An 8720-nucleotide genomic window follows, 5' to 3' on the forward strand; every position below is an offset into this window, starting at 1 on the left:
TTCAGTTGCTCCCAATAGTTTTGTGGAGGAAAGTGCATCCCTTGAGGCATCTCAGGGATCTCATGATGAGTGGGGTCTCTTGTGTGCTCCATCCTTTTCTTGGTAATGGGCTTGTCCTCATCAATAGGGGTGTCTCCCTCTATGTCAACTCCAACTGAATAACAGAGGTGACAAATGAGATGAGGGAAGGCTAACCTTGCCAAGGTAGAGGACTTGTCCGCCACCTTATAGAGTTCTTGGGCTATAACCTCATAAACTTCCACTTCTTCTCCAATCATGATGCTATGAATCATAATGGCCCGGTCTAGAGTAACTTCGGACTGGTTGCTAGTGGGAATGATTGAGCGTTGGATAAACTCCAACCATCCTCTAGCCACGGGTTTGAGGTCATGCCTTCTCAATTGAACCGGCTTCCCTCTTGAATCTCTCTTCCATTGTGCACCCTCTTCACATATGACTGTGAGGACTTGGTCCAACCTTTGATCAAAGTTGACCCTTCTAGTGTAAGGATGTTCATCTCCTTGCATCATGGGCAAATTGAATGACAACCTTACACTTTCCGGACTAAAATCCAAGTATTTCCCCCGAACCATAGTAAGATAATTCTTTGGATCCGGGTTCACACTTTGATCATGGTTCTTGGTGATCCATGCATTGGCATAGAACTCTTGAACCATTAAGATTCCGACTTGTTGAATGGGGTTGGTAAGAACTTCCCAACCTCTTCTTCGGATCTCATGTCGGATCTCCGGATATTCACCCTTTTTGAGTGAAAAGGGGACCTCGGGGATCACCTTCTTCAAGGCCACAACTTCATAGAAGTGGTCTTGATGCACCCTTGAGATGAATCTCTCCATCTCCCATGACTCGGAGGTGGAAGATTTTGCCTTCCCTTTCCTCTTTCTAGAGGTTTCTCCGGCCTTGGATGCCATAAATGGTTATGGAAAAACGAAAAAGCAACGCTTTTACCACACCAAACTTAAGAGGTTTGCTCATCCTCGAGCAAAAGAAGAAAGAAGAGAGTAGAAGAAGAAGAAATGAGGAAGAAGGGAATGGCTTTGTGTTCGGCCAAAGAGGGGGAGAAGTGGTGTTTAGGTTGTGTGAAAATGAAGGGGTGAAGAAGGGTTTATATAGGATTGGGGGAGGGGTAGGGTTCGGTCAAGTGAGGGTGGGTTTGGGTGGGAAAGTGGTTTGAATTTGAATGGTGAGGTAGGTGGGGTTTTATGGAGGATGGATGTGAGTGGTGAAGAGGAAGATGGGATTTGATAGGTGAAGGGTTTTTTGGGGAAGAGGTATTGAGGTGATTGGTGAATGAGTGAAGAAAAGAGAGAGTGGTGGGGTTGGTGGGGATCCTGTGGGGTCCACAGATCCTGTGGTGTCAAGGAAAAGTCATCCCTGCACCAAATGGCATTCAAAATCACGTTTTGAGCCATTTCTGGCGTTAAACGCCGGGCTGGTGCCCATTCCTGGCGTTTAACGCCAGGTTCTTGCCCTTTTCTGGCGTTTAACGCCAGTCTGGTGCCCCTTTCTGGCGTTAAACGCCCAGAATGGTGCCAGACTGGGCGTTAAACGCCCAATTGCTAGCCTCACTGGCGTTTAAACGCCAGTGGGTTCTTCCTCCAGGGTGTGCTATTTTTCTTCCTGTTTTTCATTCTGTTTTTGCTTTTTCAATTGATTTTGTGTCTTCTTATGATCATCAACCTACAAAAAAAAAAACATAAAATAACAAAAGAAAATAGATAAAATATAACATTGGGTTGCCTCCCAACAAGCGCTTCTTTAATGTCAATAGCTTGACAGATGGCTCTCATGGAGCCTCACATTTTCTCAGAGCAATGTTGGAACCTCCCAACACCAAACTTAGAGTTTGAATGTGGGGGTTCAACACCAAACTTAGAGTTTGGTTGTGGCCTCCCAACACCAAACTTAGAGTTTGACTGTGGGGGCTCTGTTTGACTCTGATTTGAGAGAAGCTCTTCATGCTTCCTCTCCATGATGACAGAGGGATATCCTTGAGCCTTAAACACCAAGGATTCTTCATTTACTTGAATGATCAACTCTCCTCTATCAACATCAATCACAGCCTTTGCTGTGGCCAGGAAGGGTCTGCCAAGGATGATGGTTTCATCCATGCACTTCCCAGTCTCTAGGACTATGAAATCCGCAGGGATGTAATGGTTTTCAATCTTCACCAAAACATCCTCTACAAGTCCATGAGCTTGTTTTCTTGAGTTGTCTGCCATCTCTAATGAGATTCTTGCAGCTTGCACCTCAAAGATCCCTAGCTTCTCCATTACAGAGAGAGGCATGAGGTTTACACTTGACCCTAAGTCACACAGAGCCTTCTTGAAGGTCATGTTGCCTATGGTACAAGGTATTGAAAACTTCCCAGGATCTTGTCTTTTTTGAGGTAATTTCTGCCTAGACAAGTCATCCAGTTCTTTGGTGAGCAAAGGAGGTTCATTCTCCCAAGTCTCATTTCCAAATAACTTGTCATTTAGCTTCATGATTGCTCCAAGGTATTTAGCAACTTGCTCTTCAGTGACATACTCATCCTCTTCAGAGGAAGAATACTCATCAGAGCTCATGAAAGGCAGAAGTAAGTCCAATGGAATCTCTATGGTCTCATTTTGAGCCTCAGATTCCAATGGTTCCTCATTGGGGAACTCAATGGAGGCTAGTGCACGCCCATTGAGGTCTTCCTCAGTGGCGTCCACTTCCTCTTCCTCCTCTTCAAATTCGGCCATATTGATGGCCTTGCACTCTCCTTTTGGATTTTCTTCTGTATTGCTTGGGTGAGTACTAGGAGGGAGTTCAGTAACTTTCTTGCTCAGCTGTCCCAGTTGTGCCTCCAAATTCCTAATGGAGGACCGTGTTTCAGTCATGAAACTTTGAGTGGTTTTGATTAGATCAGAGACCATAGTTGCTAAGTCAGAGGGGTTTTGCTTAGAGTTCTCTGTCTGTTGCTGAGAAGATGATGGAAAAGGCTTGCCATTGCTAAACCTGTTTCTTCCACCATTATTGTTGTTAAAACCTTGTTGAGGTCTTTCTTGATTCTTCCATGAGAAATTTGGGTGATTTCTCCATGAAGAATTATAGGTGTTTCCATAGGGTTCTCCTAGGTAATTCACCTCTTCCATTGAAGGGTTCTCAGGATCATAGGCTTCTTTTTCAGATGAAGCATCCTTAGTACTGCTTGGTGCATTTTGCATTCCAGACAGACTTTGAGAAATCAAATTGACTTGTTGTGTCAATATCTTGTTCTGAGCCAGAATGGCATTCAGAGTATCAATCTCAAGAACTCCTTTCTTCTGATTTGCCCCATTGTTCACAGGATTCCTTTCAGAAGTGTACATGAATTGGTTATTTGCAACCATTTCAATTAGCTCTTGAGCTTCTGTAGGCGTCTTCTTCAGATGAAGAGATCCTCCAGCAGAGCTATCCAAAGACATCTTGGATAGTTCAGAGAGAACATCATAGAAAATACCTATGATGCTCCATTCAGAAAGCATGTCAGAAGGACATTTTCTGATCAATTGTTTGTATTTTTCCCAAGCTTCATAGAGGGATTCTCCATCCTTCTGTCTGAAGGTTTGGACTTCCACTCTAAGCTTACTCAATTTTTGAGGTGGAAAGAACTTTGCCAAGAAGGCATTGACCAGCTTTTCCCATGAGTCCAGGCTTTCTTTAGGTTGTGAGTCCAACCATGTCCTAGCTCTGTCTCTTACAGCAAAAGGGAATAGCATAAGTCTGTAGACCTCAGGGTCTACCCCATTAGTCTTGACAGTGTCACAGATTTGCAAGAACTCAGCTAAAAACTGATGAGGATCTTCCAATGGAAGTCCATGGAACTTGCAATTCTGTTGCATTAGAGAAACTAATTGAGGCTTAAGCTCAAAGTTGTTTGCTCCAATGGTAGGGATAGAGATGCTTCTCCCATAGAAGTCGGGAGTAGGTGCAGTAAAGTCACCCAGCACCTTCCTTGCATTGTTGGCATTGTTGTTGTTTTCGGCTGCCATGGGTTCTTCTTCTTTGAAGAATTCGGTCAGGTCCTCAATAGAGAGTTGTGCCTTAGCTTCTCTTAGCTTTCGCTTCAAGGTCCTTTCAGGTTCAGGGTCAGCTTCAACAAGAATGCCTTTCTCTTTGTTCCTGCTCATAAGAAAGAGAAGAGAACAAGAAAATATGGAATCCTCTATGTCACAGTATAGAGATTCCTTGAGGTGTCAGAGGAAAAGAAAAGTAGAAGACAGAAGTAGAAAATTCGAACTTATCAAAGAAGATGGAGTTCGAATTTTGCATTAAGGAATAGTGTTAGTCCATAAATAGAAGGATGTGAGAAGAAGGGAAGAAAATTTTCGAAAATTAAGTGAAAAAGTTTGAGAACATTTTGAAAAACTTTAATTGATTTTCGAAAACCAAGAGTGGGAAAAAAATCAAGTAATTTTTGAAAAAGATTTTGAAATTAGAAGTTAAAAAGATTTGATTGAAAACTACTTTGAAAAAGATGTGGTTAAGAAGATATGATTGGTTTTAAAAAGATGTGATTGAGAAGATATGATTTGAAAACAATTTTAAAAAAAAGATATGATTTGAAAACAATTTTAAAAAGATATGATTTGAAAAACATTTTAAAAAGATTTGATTTTAAAAATTAATAACTTGGCTATCAAGAAAAGATATGATTCAAACATTAAACCTTTCTCAACAGAAAAGGCAACATGTTTGAAATGTTGAATCAAATCATTAATTGATAGCAAGTATCTTTGAAAAAGGAAAGAAATTGATTTTGAAAACATTTGATTGAAAAGATATGATTTGAAAAAGATTTGATTTTGAAAAACTTTGAAAACTTGAAAAAAATTGATTTGAAAACAAAATCCTTCCCCTTGTGCCATCCTGGCGTTAAACGCCCAGAATGGTGCACATTCTGGCGTTTAACGCCCAAAACCCTACCCTTTTGGGCGTTAAACGCCCAACCAGGTACCCTGGCTGGCGTTTAAACGCCAGTCTGTCCTTCTTCACTGGGCGTTTTGAACGCCCAGCTTTTTCTGTGCAATTCCTCTGCTGTATGTTCTGAATCTTCAATTATCTGTATTATTGACTTGAGAAGACACAAATTAAAAATATTTTTGGATTTTTAATAATCAAAATGCAACTAAAAACAAATAACAATGCATGCAAGACACCAAACTTAGCAGTTTGTATACTACTGACACTAATGAGAATGCATATGAGACACACAAAACACTCAAGTCAAGAGAATTTAAAGATTAGAGTAAGAAATCATCAATAACATCTTGAAGATCCTTAAGACACATGAATGAATGCATGCAATTGACACCAAACTTAAGATGAGACACTAGACTCAAACAAGAAATATTTTTGGATTTTATGATTTTGTACTTTTTTTTGGATTTTTCGAAAATTAAGTGGAAGAAGAAAATAAAGGTATCAAAATTCTTAATGAGAATTCCAGGAATCATGCAATGTTAGTCTAAAGGAATTAGACATGGCTAGCCAAGCTTCAGCAGGACATTGCATTCAAGAGCTAAATTGATGAAGATCAATCAGCTTTGGTAATGATAAGAACATCACCTTGAAACACTAGAATTCATTCTTAAGAACTCTGAAGAAAAATACCTAATCTAAGCAACAAGATGAACCGTCAGTTGTCCATACACAAAACAATCCCCGGCAACGGCGCCAAAAACTTGGTGCGCGAAATTGTGAACAATACTTTTTCACAACTCTCATAATCCCCGGTCATGAACTCCAAAAACTTGGTAGCTCAATTCCATGGCATTACACAACTTCGCACAACTAACCAGCAAGTGCACTGGGTCGTCCAAGTAATAAACCTTACGCGAGTAAGGGTCGATCCCACGGAGATTGTTAGTATGAAGCAAGCTATGGTCATCTTGTAAATCTTAGTCAGGCAGACTCAAATGGATATGGTGATGAACGAAAATAACATAAAAGATAAAGATAGAGATACTTATGTAATTCATTGGTAGGAACTTCAGATAAGCGCATGAAGATGCCTTCCCTTCCATCTCTCTGCTTTCCTACTGTCTTTATCCAATCCTTCTTATTCCTTTCCATGGCAAGCTTGTGTAGGGTTTCACCGTTGTCAATGGCTACCTCCCATCCTCTCAGTGAAAACGTTTGCAAATGCTCTGTCACAGCATGCGGAATTCAGCTGTCGGTTCTCGGTCAGGCCGGAATAGAATCCATCGATTCTTTTGTGTCTGTCACTAACGCCCCGCCTGCTAGGAGTTTGAAGCACGTCACAGTCATTCAATCATTGAATCCTACTCAGAATACCACAGACAAGGTTTAGACCTTCCGGATTCTCTTGAATGCCGCCATCTGTTCTCGCCTATACCACGAAGACTCTGATCTCACGGAATGGTTGGCTCGTTTGTCAGGCGAGCACTCGGTTGTCAGGCGATCAACCATGCATCGTGCAATCAGGAATCCAAGAGATATTCACTAGAGCCTTGGTTGCTTGTAGAACAAAAGTGGTTGTCAGTCACCTTGTTCATAAGTGAGAATGATGATGAGTGTCACAGATCATCACATTCATCAAGTTGAAGAACAAGTGATATCTTAGAACAAGAACAAGCGGAATTGAATGGAAGAACAATAGTAATTGCATTAATACTCGAGGTACAGCAGAGCTCCACACCTTAATCTATGGTGTGTAGAAACTCCACCGTTGAAAATACATAAGCATAAGGTCTAGGCATGGCCGAATGGCCAGCCTCCCAATGATCTAAGAGAGCATAAAACACGAAGATAGCTACCCAGATATCTCAATACAATAGTAAAAGGTCCTACTTATAGAAAACTAGTAGCCTAGGGTGTACAGAGATGAGTAAATGACATAAAAATCCACTTCCGGGCCCACTTGGTGTGTGCTTGGGCTGAGCAATGAAGAATTTTCGTGTAGAGACTCTTCTTGGAGTTAAACGCCAGCTTTTATGCCAGTTTGGGCGTTTAACTCCCATTTGGGTGCCAGTTCCAGCGTTTAACGCTGGGATTCCTGAGGGTGACTTTGAACGCCGGTTTGGGCCATCAAATCTTGGGCAAAATATGGACTATCATATATTGCTGGAAAGACCAGGATGTCTACTTTCCAACGCCGTTGAGAGCGCGCCAATTGGGCTTCTGTAGCTCCAGAAAATCCACTTCGAGTGCAGGGAGGTCAGAATCCAACAGCATCTGCAGTCCTTTTCAGTCTCTGAATCAGATTTTTGCTCAGGTCCCTCAATTTCAGCCAGAAAATACCTGAAATCATAGAAAAATACACAAACTCATAGTAAAGTCCAGAAAAGTGATTTTTAACTAAAAACTAATAAAAATATACTAAAAACTAACTAGATCATACCAAAAACATACTAAAAACAATGCCAAAAAGTGTATAAATTATCCGCTCATCAGAAGGCCATTTCTACACACAGCAAGAGCCATCATTGATGTAGAAAAAGGGGAAATGATCTTCAGAGTCCATAATGAACAAATGATCATAAATGTTTTCAAGTCAATGCAAAACATTCCGGAGCAAGAGGATTACATAAAAGTGGATATGATAGAGAGTCTGGTGGAAGAAATGCTGGAAGAAAATTCTCAAGAGCAAGAAGGAAATCAAGAGGCAACAGAAGAACAAGTAGCTGAGGCCTTCATTAAGCAAGATGAGAAACAAGACAAGAAGGAAGAAGTACGGAAACAAGAACTGAAACCACTACCTCCCCATCTCAAATATGCATTTCTAGACACATCAGAGAGTTTTTCAGTGATCATTAATTCATCCCTGACAAAGAAGGAAGAGGGAGAGCTTCTTAATGTGCTCAAAGCTCACAAAGATGCTTTGGGATGGACCATTGATGACCTGAAAGGAATCAGCCCTACAGTATGTATGCATAAAATCCTTTTGGAAGACAATTCCAAACCAGTAGTTCAACCTCAAAGAAGACTAAACCCCACAATGAAGGAAGTTGTCCAGAAAGAAGTAATGAAGTTGTGGAATGCAGGAATAATTTTTCCAATATCTGACAGCCCATGGGTGAGCCCGGTTCAGGTTGTACCAAAGAAAGGAGGAATGACGGTCATCACCAATGAGAAGAATGAGTTGATTCCTACTAGAACAGTAACTGGATGGAGGATGTGCATAGACTATAGAAGATTGAATGATGCCACCAGAAAGGACCATTTCCCTCTTCCATTCATTGATCAGATGTTGGAACGGTTAGCCGGTCATGCCTATTATTGCTTCTTGGATGGATACTCTGGGTATAATCAAATCGTGGTAGACCCCAAGGACCAAGAGAAGACTGCCTTTACATGCCCATTTGGAGTCTTTGCATACCGAAGGATGCCCTTTGGACTTTGCAACGCCCCTGCCACATTTCAAAGGTGTATGCTATCCATTTTTTCTGATATGGTCGAAAAATTTCTAGAGGTCTTCATGGATGACTTCTCTGTTTTTGGTGATAATTTCAATGCTTGCCTGAACCATTTAACCCTTGTCTTGAAACGATGCCAAGAAACTAATTTGGTTTTAAACTGGGAAAAATGCCATTTCATGGTACCCGAAGGGATTGTCCTTGGCCATAAAGTTTCAAGAAAAGGGATAGAGGTTGATAAGGCAAAGGTTGAGATAATAGAAAAACTCCCTGCACCAATTAATATGAAATCTGTTAGAAGTTTCTTGGGACATG

General features: G+C 41.1%; 1 non-coding gene across 1 annotated transcript; it reads left to right on the forward strand.

Annotated features, from left to right (window-relative positions):
* Positions 1 to 3506: 3506 nt before the first annotated feature.
* On the forward strand, positions 3507 to 3614 carry LOC130950603 (small nucleolar RNA R71). The gene has a single exon (XR_009073667.1). It is a non-coding gene; the product is annotated as a small nucleolar RNA R71 (small nucleolar RNA).
* The last annotated feature ends 5106 nt before the right edge of the window (positions 3615 to 8720 follow it).

The sequence above is a fragment of the Arachis stenosperma genome, chromosome 1, assembly GCF_014773155.1.
Source record: "Arachis stenosperma cultivar V10309 chromosome 1, arast.V10309.gnm1.PFL2, whole genome shotgun sequence".
Lineage (NCBI taxonomy): Eukaryota > Viridiplantae > Streptophyta > Magnoliopsida > Fabales > Fabaceae > Arachis > Arachis stenosperma.